Source organism: Ischnura elegans (genome assembly GCF_921293095.1).
Source record: "Ischnura elegans chromosome 13 unlocalized genomic scaffold, ioIscEleg1.1 SUPER_13_unloc_4, whole genome shotgun sequence".
NCBI classification, from domain to species: Eukaryota; Metazoa; Arthropoda; class Insecta; order Odonata; family Coenagrionidae; genus Ischnura; species Ischnura elegans.
In genome coordinates, this window is record NW_025791660.1 from 5,726,291 (window position 1) to 5,744,585 (window position 18,295).

At 35.4% G+C, this 18,295-nt stretch overlaps 2 protein-coding genes and 1 long non-coding RNA gene across 3 annotated transcripts in view; 1 reads left to right on the plus strand and 2 right to left on the minus strand.

Moving 5' to 3' along the window:
• LOC124173173 overlaps positions 1 to 18,295 on the plus strand; it is a 386,795-nt gene that overhangs the window by 169,194 nt on the left and 199,306 nt on the right. The gene's annotated exons all lie outside the window — the stretch shown is intronic.
• LOC124173175 overlaps positions 1 to 18,295 on the minus strand; it is a 144,316-nt gene that overhangs the window by 47,688 nt on the left and 78,333 nt on the right. The window lies entirely within an intron of this gene.
• LOC124173187 lies at positions 922 to 3,644 on the minus strand. Its single transcript, XR_006868427.1, has 2 exons — positions 3,549 to 3,644; positions 922 to 2,731 (listed from the first exon to the last, which is right to left on the minus strand). It is a non-coding gene; the product is annotated as an uncharacterized LOC124173187 (long non-coding RNA).

The window sequence follows — 18,295 nt, forward strand, 5'->3', positions numbered from 1 at the left end:
GCCCGATATAATTTAGTGAAAACATCGGTATAAAACCGAGGGAAACGTGAAAACAAGCATTTGATGAAGCTGTAGGTCAGTATTGTTTGATGGAATGATAACTCGAATGTCACTGTAGACAGCAATACATGTTCTGTGCTTACATTGGGCAAAAGGGAAACGTTTCAGCAGACAAAAATACTTTTCCACTGCCTCGAGTCATTGGGAAGTGTAGTAAATAGATAAAAGGTCTGTACATAAATGATAATGCAAATTCAAAATACCACATTAAAATTCGTAGGGAAAGGAGGTCCTAGTTTATTAACTCATGATTGGTAGTAAATGCAATGTAGTTACAATAACTGCGGGTTGAGCCGGGTAATTATTACTTTTACTCTTAAAATGGATTCATATCTTAAGCATTACAAAATGTAAAAAATATAATAATATCTACCTTTGATTAGCGATTATACTTAAATTTTTTAAGGATAAGGTGGGTTATGGAGCACAGCACTAAAAAGCATGGCAAATACGAGGTGAACATCAGGAGGTCCTTCTGCACATTCTTACAAAATTTGTCATCATTGAATCTGATACACCTTACGGGATATACTCATTTCAAACCAAAACAAATCACTGAAACTTTGAGCATTACAAAATTTATTTTATCTGTGTGGAGCATGAAATGCAATATTAAAAAAGGTCCATAACAGTTTGCAGCAAAAATAAAAAAACTGGTTTAATCATATCACATTCAATAAAATGCTATTTCTACAAATGTGCCTTGAATGGCATCGTACAGAATATAGTGTGATACCACATAAGTAATTTAATTATAGAAACAATATGCATGCATTCACAACTACATGATAATCCATTTGATTATTGAAAAAAATAAATACATTACTTCCTCATAGTGTCATGACATTTTTAAAAAGAAAAATAAATGTGATGAAAAATAATGCAAAATAAATGAGAACAAGCAATACCTTAAGTGAGGATATCTTGCAATTCCTCTTAAGAGATAAGCCAACTGAGAAAAATTCAAAAGAGTATTATTCAGAAATGCATTGTTTTTCTCATAGATATGCATTCATTATCCTAGATTATCAATTACAAGTAATAATCATAAAGCAATTTACATGTAAATTATTTACCATCAGATATGATTATAAAATATTTTTTTAAATCCACATATAATGAAAGTACTGCAGATTAGTTAACGAAATAAATATATTATATTTATATCTAATGGAACATATTTACAAAATCTGGATGGTTAATCTTGCCTTACCAACTAGGGTGGTGTAGCACAGGTAAAATTATCAATTCAGAAATACCTTAGAAAAAATCAATCGTTGTTAATGGATTTTCTTTTGGAAAAAACTACACATCATAACAACCACATTTCTGTTGTCACCAGGTAGCAGAGAGACAATAAAATAACACCAAATTATATAATTACTGACACGAATGAGCAACAAATACTAATGCAAAAAATAGAAAAAGTAAAATTGTGAAATATAAAAAGTAATAAAAAAAACCAAACCCATTTACCAAATGGAGATTGGACCAAAAAAGAGCCATTTAAAAAAATATGCCCTAGACATACGATGAAACTCAAAGAAAGGAGGCCTCACAAAGCCATGAAATAGGAATAGCTATATTTCTTATAAAGAGAACTGGTAACATGTTTAACCATTATATTCACTTAAATCCTTGAAAACCAAGCAGCAATCTTGAGGATTACGAGATATTTACTGTTTGCTTATAAATAAGCAAATGCACATTTCCAGTCAACTGAATACCATACAAAGGATATGTGAATGTTGGAAATATATACGTGAATGAATGATTGCAATGATCCTCTCTAACGTCAGTGAAAGTTTGAAAAAGAACAGCAAGAATATAAATGGACTAAGGTCACAAACATGTAGGAAAATGAATTTAAGAACCTAATTACTTAATTACGACATTTCATAAATGCCTTCCAAATAGTAAAAATGAAAAAAAAACATCTTAAATATTGTATGTAAAATATGACAAGATTTTAAATTGATATTCTACATCACATTTAAATTGTATAGCATATCTTTGAAATTAATAATCTTTGACGAATATAGTGTTTTGCCTACTACACAATGTTATGCCTACATCATTATAATTGCAAACTACAGGGAAATGTCTCACAAGTGAATGAGGCCAAACAAGGTCAGAGCAATGAACCAAAACAAACTAATGTTTATCAAAGGGCTACACAAACATGAGTACATCCGGCAAAATATGATTATAAATCTGGAAAGAGCTGTATATGTTCCAAATAGATTTATGTGCACAATGGCTTTCAGATAAATTGTAGCATTACATTGGTAAGCTAAAATGGTCCATTCCTTCCATTTACTAACAGCGCAAATGCGATGCAATATGATATATTATCAAAAATACAAATATCCCAAAGGCATGACTAGGAAAAGACTGATTAAATTATGTGTCCAGAAGATTAAAACATCAAGCATCTCAAAATGTGATTACCTACCATATGAAAAAGTGCCATGTAGCAATCATGAAATCAACATAAATGTCTGAGTATAATCATAAAATAGGTGTTACGATTGCACTAAATACACAAGTAATGCAGTTAACCCAATAAAAAACTGAGAGGCTTAAAGAAAATAAATGATTGTGAACGGGATGTTCATCTTCAGGACTGACTCCATCAAAATCTCCTATGTAAATCAGGCCAAATTCATCTCTGAAACAGAAAATATAAATTAATGGGTTAAAAAGTAGTGCAATCACAAACAAATTGCAATGTCAAAATTGGGTCAATATTCATAGTGAGATAAAATATTACTTCCATTTACAAAAATGTAATGGCAGTATCCATAAGCAACAATTATTTAACATCCTCGAACAAACCCATGTTCTACAAGAATCATTCATTTTATGAGTGAAAAATATTGGAAGACTTTCACTATTGTTTGGAATTCAAATAAAAATCACTAGATTGATATATCATAGATTTGAATATAGGGACTCTTCAATTTCCTTATATTATTTTATCTTTAATTTCGATATTTATCCATTAGATTAGAGTTTGTTAGTTTTGAAGCCACTTTCTTAAACTTATGACATATAAGATCTTAAAAACATGTTACCTTTTAACAAGAAATTTTCATCTTGGAATATTGAGAAGTAGAATGTATGCCTACAATGAATTGCATTTAAATATTCTAATACTAAAAAACCCGACACTCATTAAATCAAACTACTCATAGAACACATGAGAGAATGAACTCCAATGTACCAGAAGTTTCATTTCACCTCGACATGCCAACCAATGTACCAGAAGCTTCATTTCACCTCTACATGCCAACCAATGAGTTGCCCACTTTTGGGAAATCATGGAAAATTAAATTACGAACAAATATTTCAACTATTCAAAACTTTGCATTTACATTTATTAATTACTGATTTATTGGCTAAAACAGCTTCAGATAATGATTTCAATGTTTTAGTGAGGACCATGATGTAAAGAAAAAACCGTAAGAAATAGACATAGGACCCACCTTTGCACTGGCTAGGAGTGTTCCCATCACATTGTTAGAATAGAGAGAGAGGAGGAGATGGTAATTCTTCTGCAGTCTAGCTCTTCCTTTTCTGGATCCATAGTAAGCGATAATCCAAGGGACAGCTGCTGCCAGCAAACATACCTTTGCCCTCAGTGTCTTTACATCCAATGCACATCTGATTCTCCATCCATGTAATCCCTCTCCCCTCTTCCTCCTCTCCTCCGCCTCCTTTATAGCCCTCGTCCACTCACGCTCTTGTTCCACATCTCCCTTGCTATATGGCCTCCCCTCATTATCAAAAACTAATTTTAGGGATAATTGTGAGAGGGCCCAAGCTAACTCAGCACATACGAATTCCTCCCAAACACCAGAACAATCCTTTGCACCCAAATATACAGTCTCACTCTCAAAATCACAAAATGATTTCCTTTCACTCCCATTCATCTGAGTCCCATCCAATCGCACAAACTTCTCCTTCATCCTTCCAATGTGATCAGATTCCATGTCCACCAGCACCTTCACCCGATCATCCCCACACAAATATTTAATTATGCAAGCAGTAAATTCATCTCCATCATACAGTCTCTCATACACCTTACGCATTTCATCAACTCCACTTCCATACACTATTCTAGTCCTACGCATCATGGCGTCCACACACTCCTGCCTTGCTCTGGCTGGATCAGATGTAGGTTGACTTAAAGATGCCTCCCCAATAAGACCGCACTTGATACACGTCACATCCTCCGCTGTTGACGTCACTGCTTCTTCCAGACAACGCAACAGTGCATCGCGTCCACACACTTGATGCTTGAGTTCCTCCAAGGATGAGCTCAACTGTCGCACAAGAGATTTCATCTCTCGCCTCAATGAGTCCACGGAGGACTTGAGAGATATAATATCACATTCTGGGCTAGCCACGGGGGTCGCATGATCAGTGCTCCTACTCGAAGATGCTTCGAGACGACGCATAATAATTTGGTCTCTCCTGTGAACCAACGTCACCAACTGCAGCACTTTTGAGCGTTCTACATCATCAGGGAACTGCCGCACCATCTCCTCAGCCGAAAACAATGCATTATGTTGACTGTCATCTGTTATGTCTGTGTCGGCCCCTCTCGCCAATAACTCCTGCACCCAGTCAGTTTTTCCAAGTCCCACACCAACATGCAAGAGTGTTCTTTGCCGTGGATAACGAACATCGACATCTTCCAACATGTCCAGCAGCTCTTTATGCTGAAGCAATGGACCAGTAAACAATCCAATTAGAAGCCTCTCCTCAACAAATTGCTCAGCGCCGCTAGTAGAAATGTTGCTTGCCATTATTTCGAAAGAATGAAATTCTTACTTAATAAATGTTGGATTCAGAAATACAGGGAGTTTCCAATGGGAACCAGGCGTGGTGGAAATGGTCAGCGAAGAGTAACACACGATTACAGTGTTGCTACGAAAGGATGAAATGTTGACTGCAAAGATAAAGAATGAATATCAAATTATTACCTTAAAAGTTGTCAATAGGAGAGTGGGAACATAACAACTAAATCATAAGCGTGACTTGAGAAAAAATATCTCGCTTACTATGCAACGTAAATTAAAACGAAAAATGCTCTGCAATGGCATTTTTTTAATTCAATCACACAAAACCATCGTTTTTATGAGGAAATAATAACTGTGCTGGTGTCCAAAATAGATATAGCTATGATGAAAATGTCGGGACAGTTTTCTACCAAGCAGGAATACCGATCCTTTATTACGGAACCTATTATAATGAGGGAAGTGAGGTTAGGATGAAAATAGAGATGATATGCTCGAAAATCTATTGTGACATGATAAGATGGGAAAATAGGCTGCTAAAAACAATAGAAAAAAGATATAAGAACAATAGATGAAAATCAACAGATGCAGGTGCTACATGGTGGAAATTCGAAATATTTAAATTGTAGATGGTAACACTTTTCCACAGTATTTAATGAACAATTCTTGTACCAGATGATGACTCTGTGAGCCGAAACGCATCATACGCATTGAATTGTTGTGGAAAAGTGCTGCCCTCTTGTATTCAAATAGAAAAATGTTCCTAAGTAACAACTTAATAGCGGATGCCGGCATGGATGGAAATACATTAAAAATTATAAATATTTGCTTTGTTACTTTCTGGACGGCAATTATAGTGCAATTTCTCTATTGTCAAATCAAGCGAAGTCCAGGTTACCTCCTCACTTCTTTATCTCCTCTAAAAAATGTAAATTACCTTAGTTCTCTATTGCCTTCCCCATACACACCATCACTTATATTCTGTAACTTTACTTAACCATAGGACTACCGAATCGACTGCGCAACCTTTAAATATGTTGAAAATGGACAATAGCTCATTTTAACACAATTTTTTGTGTGTTTTAAATGTGTTAAGATATTATTTGTCATGCATAATTGGTGATCCTCTTATCTTCTTCCATCCATCCTTCATTCCATCTTTACGCTAAAGTGAAGACGTGGCTAGGATAGAAGCATTTTCAAGAGGGTGAAGAGCTTCAGGACAAAGCCAAAATTAATGGAAGTCATTGGAGGAAACATTCAATGAAAAAGGCGTAGCAAATCGTGTCTACAGGCACGACCAATCCCTCAATCACTGAGACAATTATGTCTAAAGAATACCACGAGTGTGCTCAATATTTAGCAATGGAATAATTTCTAATTAATCACTTCGTCTTTTGTTCATAACACATCGGAAGTTAAAGAAAACCGGCCCTACAACATTATGAAATTTTATAAGCTGTGATATCCCCACCTTTCACAGAACTTGATCTTATGAAATTGTTGTTTTTCATAAACTTATATCCGGTTATTGAGAAGCAGAACCCTGTCAAAATCCATTTCTTAGCTAAGGATTTCCTAAATATTCCAATCCAGGGCTCCTCAGGTAAGGAAATAAAAGATAAGATCTTGAGCCCCAGCCGAGAGCCCCAATCACCCCACACCACCCCTGCTTATCTTCCTTACGGACTCCTCCCGTCCACTTATTATCTCTCCCTGACTCTTCAGTAAAAAAGAAGCCTATACAGATTTTAGATGCAGCCTCATATTGCATATATCATACTGGAGCTAAAATTTACTATCTTTCACTTATTAAACGTTGAATATTTTTACTTGAAAATTAGAAAAAAAAACAATTCTGTTTCCTTTTAAAGAATAAAATTTCCTCAGTTGCACAATACTCAGACAACGAAAGTGTATACCCAGATTTCGGGAAGGAGTACAGGTGCACGTTTCCCCCTGATTCTTAAAAAAAGACGAGATTTATAATATGGTTATCATTGCTTTTGTTTTGGTTTGATTATCAATCATAAAATATCATTAATATTAAAGAGAATATTTTGGTACAATAATTGTCGTATGTTGACCATAATCCTAATTATAAGAAGACACTGGCATTCACAGGTAGGGTATTAATTTAACTGTGATTTAAATGAATATATAGCAAGCACTATCTATCCATAGACATTCTCCAATCTCCTACAAAATAAACTCAAATGCCCCTGGAAGCATCCCTTACGCACAGAAGGCCACAAAAAATATTTAAAGGGAAATGCAGCAGTAGAAACGATTGTAAGAACATATTTAGACACATCATCCCATGCCACGAAGTAAAATTTGAAGAAAAGAAGATATATGAATTAAATAGAATGTATTAAAGTTTTATAATAGTCGCTAGTCATAATAAATGAAATATTACAAGTTATTAAACTGTAGATCACCCACATTTCTCCTTAGTAACGTAATGGGTTTATAAAGGAAGAGGTATGCGGGGGTAAGCGTGAGAAATGTAGCCCAAAATTTCTTGTTTTACTTTGTGGAACCACGATATTCCAAATAGAGTTTATTCTAATAATATTCCACAATAACCACTAATATTCAATGTCCTTGATCGCTTCTTGTCGCAATTGAAACAATCTCCTCCATGTCATAATCCAGCTAGTCTGCCTTAGTTCATTCCGCCATTTTGACTTCGCTCTTGACCGCTTCGGAAAGAAATTCTCGTGGCGAACGTATCGCCTGTGGACCGGTGCTCCGGAGTACTTTCCTCGAGAACGCACGATAACGAATGTAGCGTTCTTTTGACCTCACCCCATGGTAACGGAGATTTCTAAATAGTCTCATCCACTTTCAGAATTATACTCCCATCACCTCACCTTGAAGCGTAGCTCACTGAAGATCGTATCTTTAACTTTCAAACTCAGCGTATTGTTTTCAGGGTTTTTGGGATTGTGCTAATTGCATCCCAGCTAGCACATTATAAGCCATTGAGATAAGATGAAAGGAAGAAATACAGAAGGCGATTATCAAGTAAGTTTTTTATGGGTTTTTTACGACCAGGCCGACAAACATCCAGAGCAATGACAAAATGGATGCCAAACTTTCAGCACTTCCGTAGATTATTCTATCAATTCAGAATATTCATTAAGGGATTTATGTATCAGAATAATTTTTCTATTTTTAGCACTTCTATAATATGAGTAAAAATAGCATCAAATGGCCATAATTTGAAAATCATTCGTGTTTATGAACTGATGGCAAAACAATGGTCAAAAGAAAAGACGGACGGAAGAAAAAGGGTATTTCGCACGATTAGCGACGTAGAATAATATAAAAATGCCGTAAGGTATCTCTTATATACATATTGTATTCAACGCGTTACTAGGCGATAAATTAAAATTCATCAATATTTTATCGTGTGGGCCTAGATAATTTCAGTCGTTCATGCATATAACAGCAACGTTTTTCTATGTTATGGAATTTTAAGCTGTTAACGACGACTATTATTTCAGTAGGTCTGTTTTGTTTTAGTTGTTGGGAAAATTTAGTTGTGTCTGCATCTCTTAAAAAAATTAAACAATAAATTGGGAACTAATGCCTTTTCAGGACATGCTTTTCTTTATTTTACTTTTCTCGCCTACTTTCTCCGGCAATATTTGCTGAATATTTTATTAAGTTTTATGTATCAAGAATCAGTGAGACCGCATCTTGAACATTTTCCCCATTTTTACAGAGACAGATGGCTTTTCTAAAGCATGTATTTAATCACTTGTGGTTTGAAAAATGAACTTTTAGATATTCTCGATTGTAAGATGAGAGTATCGTATGGATTTTGACAGCATTTTATACAAATGCAGTAAATAATTAGTTCATAAGAACTGACTAATGCCGGCCTCTGATCGAGGTAGTTACAAAGCTATTTCGTAGATATTATTTTGCGGTAGGACTACCTCTCGTGGAAAAGAAATTGGTGGATTTAATTTGAAATAGATTTTTGTAGTAGTGTTTTTCAGCTATGGAATAAGTACGAGGTAAACTGTGGCCAAAAAACGTTTTTGTATATAACAAGAGAAATATTTACTATTGATTCTTACCACATAGGTATTAATTTCAAACTCGATTGTATTAGATAAAATATTTCACTTGAATGGCATGCTTATTTAAAAAAAATCAATCACGCAGTTATGGATAATTCATAAAAAAAGCATAGATTAAATGCGTTTGCATGTACTTACCCAATAGGTTAGGCAATCTTGTTGAAATTGATATTCGCTCCTTCCTCGGCTCTCCTATTCCCAAATACAGGGAAGGCAATCCTGAAAAGTAAAATTATTTACTTCTGTTACTGAAATGGGAAAATTATTATACTCGTATGAAGCAAACCTTTCTTTAATGCCTTTTTAAACTTACACAAACTACAATCCAATATAAAGGACAAATACCTCTCAGATAACAGGTGTTGAAAAATTATGGCGAATCAATTCCAATCTCTCCAATGCAACTCGCAGGAGATCTGCTCGTCTCATGACTTAGGAAATGGCCTTTACGCCCACACAGAACGGGCTTATCTAATCTTTAGTGCCCCATCAAAAATGGAGGTGTAGGTATTGCCAATTTACGACATTGCCAGTCATCACTTGGGTGAAAATAATTGCCATTATCTCGACTGAACACAATGGATAAGAAGGATAGATATTTTTCAACGTTTTTTAGGGTTGGTTGCAATTTTTGCGAGATTACAGAGATATGGGATCACGAAATGAATATGAAGGTAATGGATTTTAGCTGAACTCAGGCTAGACTCTACCCCATGGGTAATCCAGATAAGAAAGCTGATTGGTGTGGTGCTCACGATCAATACGTGATGCGAACTATTGGCCCAAGAACTGCAAACGCTTCTTCATCAGAGCAACGATATAAATACAAACATAAGCAAGTTTTATTAAATAACCGAATATAATAGTGATAACCTTTAACCAGTACCGACCAAAAAAATTGTTGGAAGGTACCTATATGTGGGTATAGTTATTTCTAACATAATGATGAAATAATCCGTGCCGTAGTTGAGAGAAGAAGGTCGCCTTAGCCGTTTTGGGGTGTTAGCGAGACGAACGAAGGACAATTGATTTTTCTATACAAAGCTTTATACATGAAGGTGATGTGAGGTTTATTGCGTCATCTAATAAATAATAAAAAATTTAATTCTTAAGTATCTCATGTCCTTTGATTATTGAAATTAAAAATAGAAATTTTGAAAGTATTCACGATTAAAAAACGCAATGGTCTTGCAGACCACTTGCCAAATTTACATGAATTAAATTTCGAAGGCCTGTGTGGGTCAAAAATGCATCTGATACAAAAGCCAAAAATGATCAGCTCATAAGAACTGACTAATGATGGCCTTTGATTAAGATGAATGCCCACAAGCTACTTTTCCGCACTAACGTTGCAATAAGATTATTTCTCCTTAAATATAAAAATAAATATTTCGGTTAAATAGAGTTTCGGGATATCGCAATAAGTCTGTAAACTTTGGAAGTAATGTAATACACGGTGGCGTAAAACTTCCTATAGATATATCACAAGAAATATTTGCTAACCATTCTTATGATAAATTACGTTCAAATTACGTTACGATTAAAATTTTAATTACGTTAATTTTAATAATTACGTTACCATAAAAATTACCTTGGTCGATTGTATTATATTTCATCTTGTACTTGAATGGCATTCTCATATAAAAAAGGCAATCACGCTATTATGCATAATTCCAAGAAAACTTAAATGGATGCGTTTGCAAACACTCACCCAATAGGTTAGGCAAATCTAGTTGAAATTTGTATTCGCTCCTTCCTCGGCTCTCCAATACAGAGAAGGCAATCTTGACACGTAAAATAAATTACTTCTCTTACTTACATGGGAAATTTATTCTTCTGGTATGAAGTAAACCTTTCTTTAATGCCTTTTCAAACATACATAAATGTCAATACAAATTGATGGAAATACACTTCTCCGAGAAAAAAGGTGAAGACAAAATGACAGATCGTTTCCCCACAAACAACTCGATCAAGATCTGCTCTTACTGTGGCGTAGGGTGAGGCCTCTACACCCGCATAGAACGGGATTATTTACTCTTTTGTGACGCATAGAAACTGAAGGTTAACGGGTTATAAATATTCAGTACTGCTATTCATCTTTTGGGTGAAAAAAATAACGATCTTTTCAACTGGAGGAAATGGATAAAAATGGCAGATATCACTTTTACTATTTATCTTTGCATTGTTTGCGATTTTTTGCGAGATTATTGAGGATTACAAGATGAAGATGATAGCAATGTATTCTATGCTAAACACACTGGATAACATCTATCCCCACAGTCAATCCAGATACGAATGCTGATAAGCGTTGCGCTCACAATCAAAGAGTGAAGCGAACTATTGCCCGAGAACTGCAAACGCATCTCATCAGATCAACGACTCAAATCAAAACGTAAGCAAGTATCATTAAATAACTGCAATTAATAGTGATAACCCATAAACGGCACTTACAAAAAAGTTAATGGTACGTACTTAATTGTTGACATAACTATTTATATCATAATGAGAACATAATCCGTGACGTGGTTGAGAGAAGAAGGTCGGTTTACCCATCTTCGGATTTTAGGGAGGCAAACGAAGAACAATAGATTTTTGTATACATAGCTTGATAAATGAAAGTGATGTGAAGTTTACCAGATCCTCTACTAAGTAATGATAAAAGTTAATTTTTCAGTCTCTCATGTCCTTATTACTCAAAAATATGAAGATAGCGATGATTATTGACATTAAAAGTAGTAATTTTGAAAGTATTCACAATTAAAAAAAACCAGCAAAACCTCAGACCGCATGCCAAAATTGAGAATGCCTGTTTAAATCGAAACAAAATCTGAAAAATAAGTCAAAAATAATCAGGTCATGAGAACTGACTAAAGATGGCCTCTGAGTAAGATGGTTTTTAGCTCCCACAAGCTATATTTTACGCACTAACGTTGCGATAAGATTATTTCTCCTTAAATATAAAAATGAAAGTTTCGTTTAAATAGAATTTCGGAATATTGAATGAAGTCTATAAACCTTCGAACAAGTATGTAGTACATGGTGGCGAAAAACTTTCTAAGCATATAACACAAGGAATATTTGCTAACCATTCTCACAATAAATTACGTTCAAACTCTGTTGGTCGATTGTATTATATTTGATCTTGTACTTTAAAGGCATTCTTATATAAAAAAGGCAATCACGCTTATATGCATAATTCGAAAAAAAACGTAGCTTAAATTCGTTTGCAATTACTTACCCAATAGAAAAGGCAACCCGTTAGATATCGGTATTCGCTCCTTCCTCGGCTCTTCTATTCCCAATGCAGAAAAGGCGACCCTGAAGCGTAAAATAAATGACTTTTGTAACTGACATGAGAAAATTATTTCACTCTCATGAAGCAAACCTCTTCCTTCAATGCCTTTTTTAAACTTAAAAAAATCTTAATCCAAAACGACGGAAAAATACTTCTAACATAACAGGATTTGAACCACAAGATGGCGGATCAGTTCCCCAGACGCAACTGGAACGAGATATGCTCGTCCGTTGGCTCAGGAAGAGGCCTTTATACCCACAGACAGCGGACTTATCTAATCTTTAGTGCCTTATAAAAAATGGAGGTGAAGGGATTGCCAATGAACGATGGTGGCATGTCAACGCTTGGGCAAAAATAATTGAAATTCTCTTGACTGAACATAGTGGATAAGATAGATAAACATCACTTTAAACGTTTTTCCTTCGGATTGATTGTGATCTATTGAGATATGTTTGACACATGGGACCACGAGATGATGATGAAGGAATCAGAGCTTCCCAATTACTCCATAGGAGTGTCGGCTTGGCAACTGAAAAATTAAAATCCGTCTTTGAAGATTGATGACGTAATTTCGCTAGCTTGCTGCGCCGTCGCAGAAGAATGTATTCGTGTTGTAATTAGGTCTGCGTTCAAAGTGATGGCACTTCCCAATGCAATATTACGACCTTTTAGTTTTATTTTCTAACTCGATATGTTTATGTTTAGAAATGATACGAAATATCAAAAATTAAAACTCCAAATAATAGTGATTAATAAAATTAGCCACTCCTGCATAATTGTATACCTAAGCTTCCCATAAACAAACACCAATTCAAAATCGCCGCCTTCACGCAGAGAAAATCGGACGCGGTCAAATTTTTCTGAGACGACGCACCGAGCTGGGGAGATAGCGTCATCATTTCTCTAATAGTCTCTGATTGGCTCGCCAGCCGCGGCGTAAATGCAACGCCAAACTGTGAAGGCATCCTTAATTGAAGATATTATATATTTTACATGGCTGAGCCTAGCTGTTTAGTAAAATAAAAGTTTAATACAGTAATAGTTTTGCCGTAACAGGCAAGTATCGAAGAAGAACCGAACGCCATTCATAGATGCCTTCTCCACTCTTCTGTGGTTTTGATAAACACTCGGTGTCTCCTGTGACTGTTCGCTCGCCTCCCAGCCCTCCATTGTTTGCGGGAAGCCGTGCGAGTCCATCGCTCTTTCCCTACAACTGTCGCCTTCTCTCGTCTTTTGTGGTGCTTTGATTTGTGTTTCCGATACATTTGATGCGCTGTGACATCCTCATACTATAGCCATCGTGCTTCTAATTAACAAAATCAAGAAATATTGAAGACGATCTCTAAAATTAGCCCCTGTTATATACCGCGCGGAGTACAAAGTGAAACTTTTCCACCCCTTAGGCTGAAGTGATTGCAAAACAGAGCACTAAAATGGGGACAAAAATATGCAAACAAATGTAAAGCGAACAGTTTTGCCTTTTGTTGCAAGAGTGAGAAAGAACGTAGGTGAATTTTGAAATTCTTATCTTGTTCAATATTCAAATGTTTTTTATATTTATTTTTGAGTTTATTTTTTTCGTTAGAGCGAACATTTTTTGTTCGAAACTCATTGCCAGTTGTGGCTAGAATTGTTTCTTTTAAAGCAAAATATTAAATTAAAACTAAATGATCATACAAGTCGAAGAGTAAATACTTAAAATCAATCCTAAAAATGGTTTTGCCATGCAATCTGTGATAGGTGAAAAAACTAAAGGGAGAACAACTCTTGTTCCAAGAAGAAAACTACTTTATCTGATTTATTTTGCAACTCGATATTTCACGAATGCGTACGTGACCGAAGACACGATCGTTAAGAAATAAAATCTTGTTTTTTTTTCCGTTATCACCAAATGACTCAATGATATCTCTTTGATCCATTTCAATTTCTTTTCACGTGCTTTGGGACGCAGAGGTAAGTGGTCACGCACACAGAATTTTTCTAAAGAAGATGATCGCTTATTTCAAAGTAGGATCAAAAGCGGTTAGGTTGTTAGATAAGAGGTGGACAGCAGGAGAATACAAATAAGATAAGAGATAAACACGATGGAGATAAGCAGAGCGACGGTGCATTCCCGAAGGATTGAATCTTGTGAAAGGGGGTCTCCAAGGCAGTGGCCTGGAGAGAGGGGAGGTCTGGGGGGTCCGGACACCCCCCCCCAAAATATGGGAACACAAATACTCACCTCCATCAAAGAAAATAAAATATTGAAAAGTCAATAATTAAAAAAAAAGATTTCTTTGAACAAATGAAGTTTTTATAAAAATGAAAAATATTAAAATTAGTTCAAAACCTTCTGTTTAGTACCCCATCACAAAAAAAGAATTTCTCCAGGTTTTGGATGCCCTTGAACGATATTCCCAACAAAACGCCGACAAAATGTCATTTGATTGTCATAATTGACAGTGGTAATAGCTAATCCCACATATCTGCTGTAAATGACTTGTATTCAGTAGCATTCACATGTCTAAGTACGTATTTTTCCGCGATTTTCTTTCTAACGAAACGTCTATAAAACGTTAAGACTTATTTAGTTCTTTGAATTAAAGGATTTTCTACACTTTCCTAATGTAGGGCGGCTCCTAACGATTGGTCAATACCTAGAGTCTCAATATCTAGAGGTAGCGTTCTGAATCCTTCAGATTCAGGCATAAAGAAAAGCCATTAATTAATCCTAAAGAAAGCTTAACGCCGGATTAACTACATATCAATGTTCATTGGAAAAATGCTTTTTATTAAAGGAATTATTACCGCTCGCGTTTGCCAAGTTAGAAATGCACCGAAAAATATCGAGCCCGTAGGGTCGTAATTATGTACTCCTCCAGACGATAGTCCGTAATTTTTTCTCCAAGCAGTGACTGATGGAAGAATTCATGTTCTGAGTCTAAATGAAAAGAGAATAAAAGAGACATATCCGTTATCAAATCTTGATTACATTTGAGACGCTAATGGGACGTATCTCTGAAGCAAACAGGAAACATTACTTAAAGTTTCGATAACGTTTATCGATCGTAAGAAGTCATTGAGGATGATATTCGAGTCCATCTTCAAAATTCTCATCGCTCTGCAAGCATTTCAACTCTCTTGGCTAAACTCAGCGTCCAAAGAAAAATGGAGAAGCATTGAGGTCATGAATCTCTCCATTTGCGATATCTTATCTCCGCCTCACATTGACTGTGCCTTCACCTGTATTTATCACTTCGGAGGAAAGGACTCCCAACATCTATCTATCGCAAACGCCGCTTTAGAGAAACAATGGAAAAAAATATCCTTCGCAAGTTGAAGCACCGAGCTATGTGTGTTCACGTTTAGACAATATGGGAAATAGATTCACAAATCGCGTACATTTAATTGAACATCATTTCCTGTGATTATTCATTTATCGTCAGAGATAATTGTTGTACTGATAACTGAGGAAATCAGACCCATTTCAGATTTCAGAGGGAATTTTCAGCATTAAAATTCAATGATTTTCATAAAATTTGTCTTTCAGTATTTCATTGGATGTAGCGATATACGCTTGGTAGGAGCTCACTTTGACTGTACAAATATTTAAATGCCAGTTATCAATTTACTCATATTTTATAGCATTGTGCTGAGAATGAAAGTGCACATGAAGAGTTGTCCCAACAAAATAAATTTAGGTATTTGTAGGCACAAATTTTTCTTTTGTGTTTTTTACCTTATAATATTATAAACAAAATTCAATTCTGCCTATTTTCATAATATGTGACCCCACCTAGTCGCGTAATTTAAGATATGTTCTGTCAATGTACTTAAAATGTGCGGTAAATTTGTCAAACGGAAGGGAGCAAATGCTTCGAATGTCGACGAAGAATATTTATTCGGAAAAGGCTTTTCGGGCTTTCAGCCGGGTGGTCTCCCATCATTCTGCATAGAGTACCATTCACTTTAAATAAAAGCAGTAAATAATCAGTTCATAAGAACTGCCCTATGCCGGCCTCTGATTGAGGTAGTTAAAAAGCTATTTTGTACATATTATTTTGCGATAGCACTACGTCTCGTGGAAAAGGAATTGGTGGATTTAATTTAATAGATATTTTTAGTAGTGTTTTTCAGCTATGGAATAAGTACGAGGAAAGCTGTGGCAAAAACGTTATATATAACAAGAGAAATATTTACTATCCATTCTTACCATACATTACGTTCAAACTCAGTTGGTCGATTGTATTAGATAAAATCTTGCACTTGAATGGCATGCTTATTTTTAAGTAAGGCAACCACGCAGTAATTGGTAATTTATAAGAAAAAGCATAGATTAAATGCGTTTGCATGTACTTACCCAATAGGTTAGGCAATCTTGTTGAAATCAATATTCGCTCCTTCCTTGGCTCTCTTATTTCCAACACAGAGAAGGCAATCCTGAAACGTAAAATAAATTACTTCTGTTACTAACATGGGAATATTATTTTACTCGTATGAAGCAGACCTCTTCCTTCAATGCCTTTTCTAAACTTACAGGAATATAAACCCCAAATGATGGACAAATACTTAAAGAAAACAGGTTTTGAAGAAGAAATGGCATATCAATGTGTCACATGCTACTCGCTCGAGATCTACTCATCCTGCGGCTAAGGAAGAGGCCTTTACACCCACAGAGAATGAGCTTATCTAATTATTAGTGCCTCATTAAAAATTGAAGTGTAGGGATTGCCAATTCACGACACTGCCAGTCATCGCTTGGACGAAAGTAATTACAATCCCCTCGACTGAACTTAATGGATTAGAAGGACATATATCACTTTTTACTATTTATATTTGGATAGATTGCGTTTTTATGAGATATTATTGAGAAATGGGATCACGAGATGAAGATGAATGTACTGGATTCTAAGCTGAACACACAGTGGCTGGCTTCTCTCCCCACGGTCAATCCAGATATGAAAGCTGATGGGCGTTGTGCTCACAATCAAAAAGTGAAGCGAACAAATGCCCAAGAACTGCAAACGCAACTTCTTTAGGTCAACGATTTAAATAAAAACCAAAGAAATTTTTATTAAATAACTGCATTTAGTAGTGAAAAAACATAAACGGTGGTAAAAAATTTAAAAATAGGTACTTATTTGTCGATATTGCCTGTATAAATCGGAACTCCATCTGAAACAAAAGTAAAATATATTTGACTAATGATGGTCTCTGAGTAAGATGGTCCAGACCGCCCACAAGCTATTTTTACAAACTAACGTTGCAATAACTTTTTTCCCCATAAGTAGAAAATGAATATTTCGTTTAAATAGAGTTTCGAAGTATCGCATTAATTCTAAGAGCTTTCGAACAAGTACGTAATAGATAGTGGCGAAAAACTTTCTATGGATAAAACACATGACACATTTGCTCAACATTTATAACATAAATTACCTTCATGCTCTGTTGATTGATTGTATAAGATTTAATCTTGTACTTTAAAGGCATTCTTATATAAAAAAGGCTATCACGCTATTATGCGTAATTTGAAAAAAATGTTTAGATTAAATGCGTTTGCAATTACTTACCCAATAGTAAAAGGCAACCCGTTAGTTATCGGTATTCGCTCCTTCCTCGGCTCTCCTATTCCCAATGCAGAGAAGGCAATCCTGAAACGTAAAATAAATGACTTCTGTTACTGACATGAGAAAGTTATTTCACTCTCATGAAGCAAACCTCTTCTGTCAATGCCTTTTTTAAACTTACAGAAATCTTAATCCAAAACGACGGAAAAATACTTCTAAGATAACAGGATTTGAACCACAAGATGGCGGATCAGTTCCCCAGACGCAACATGAACGAGATATGCTCGTCCTTTGGCTTAGGAAGAGGACTTTATACCCATAGACAGCGGGCTTATCTAATCTAGAGTGCCATATAAAAAATGGAGGTGGTGGGATATCCAATTCACGTTACTGACAGTCAACGCTCGGGAAAAATATTTGCGATTCTCTCGGCTGAACTTAGTGGATAAGAAGGATAGATATCACTTTTAGCGTTTTTTCTTCGGATTG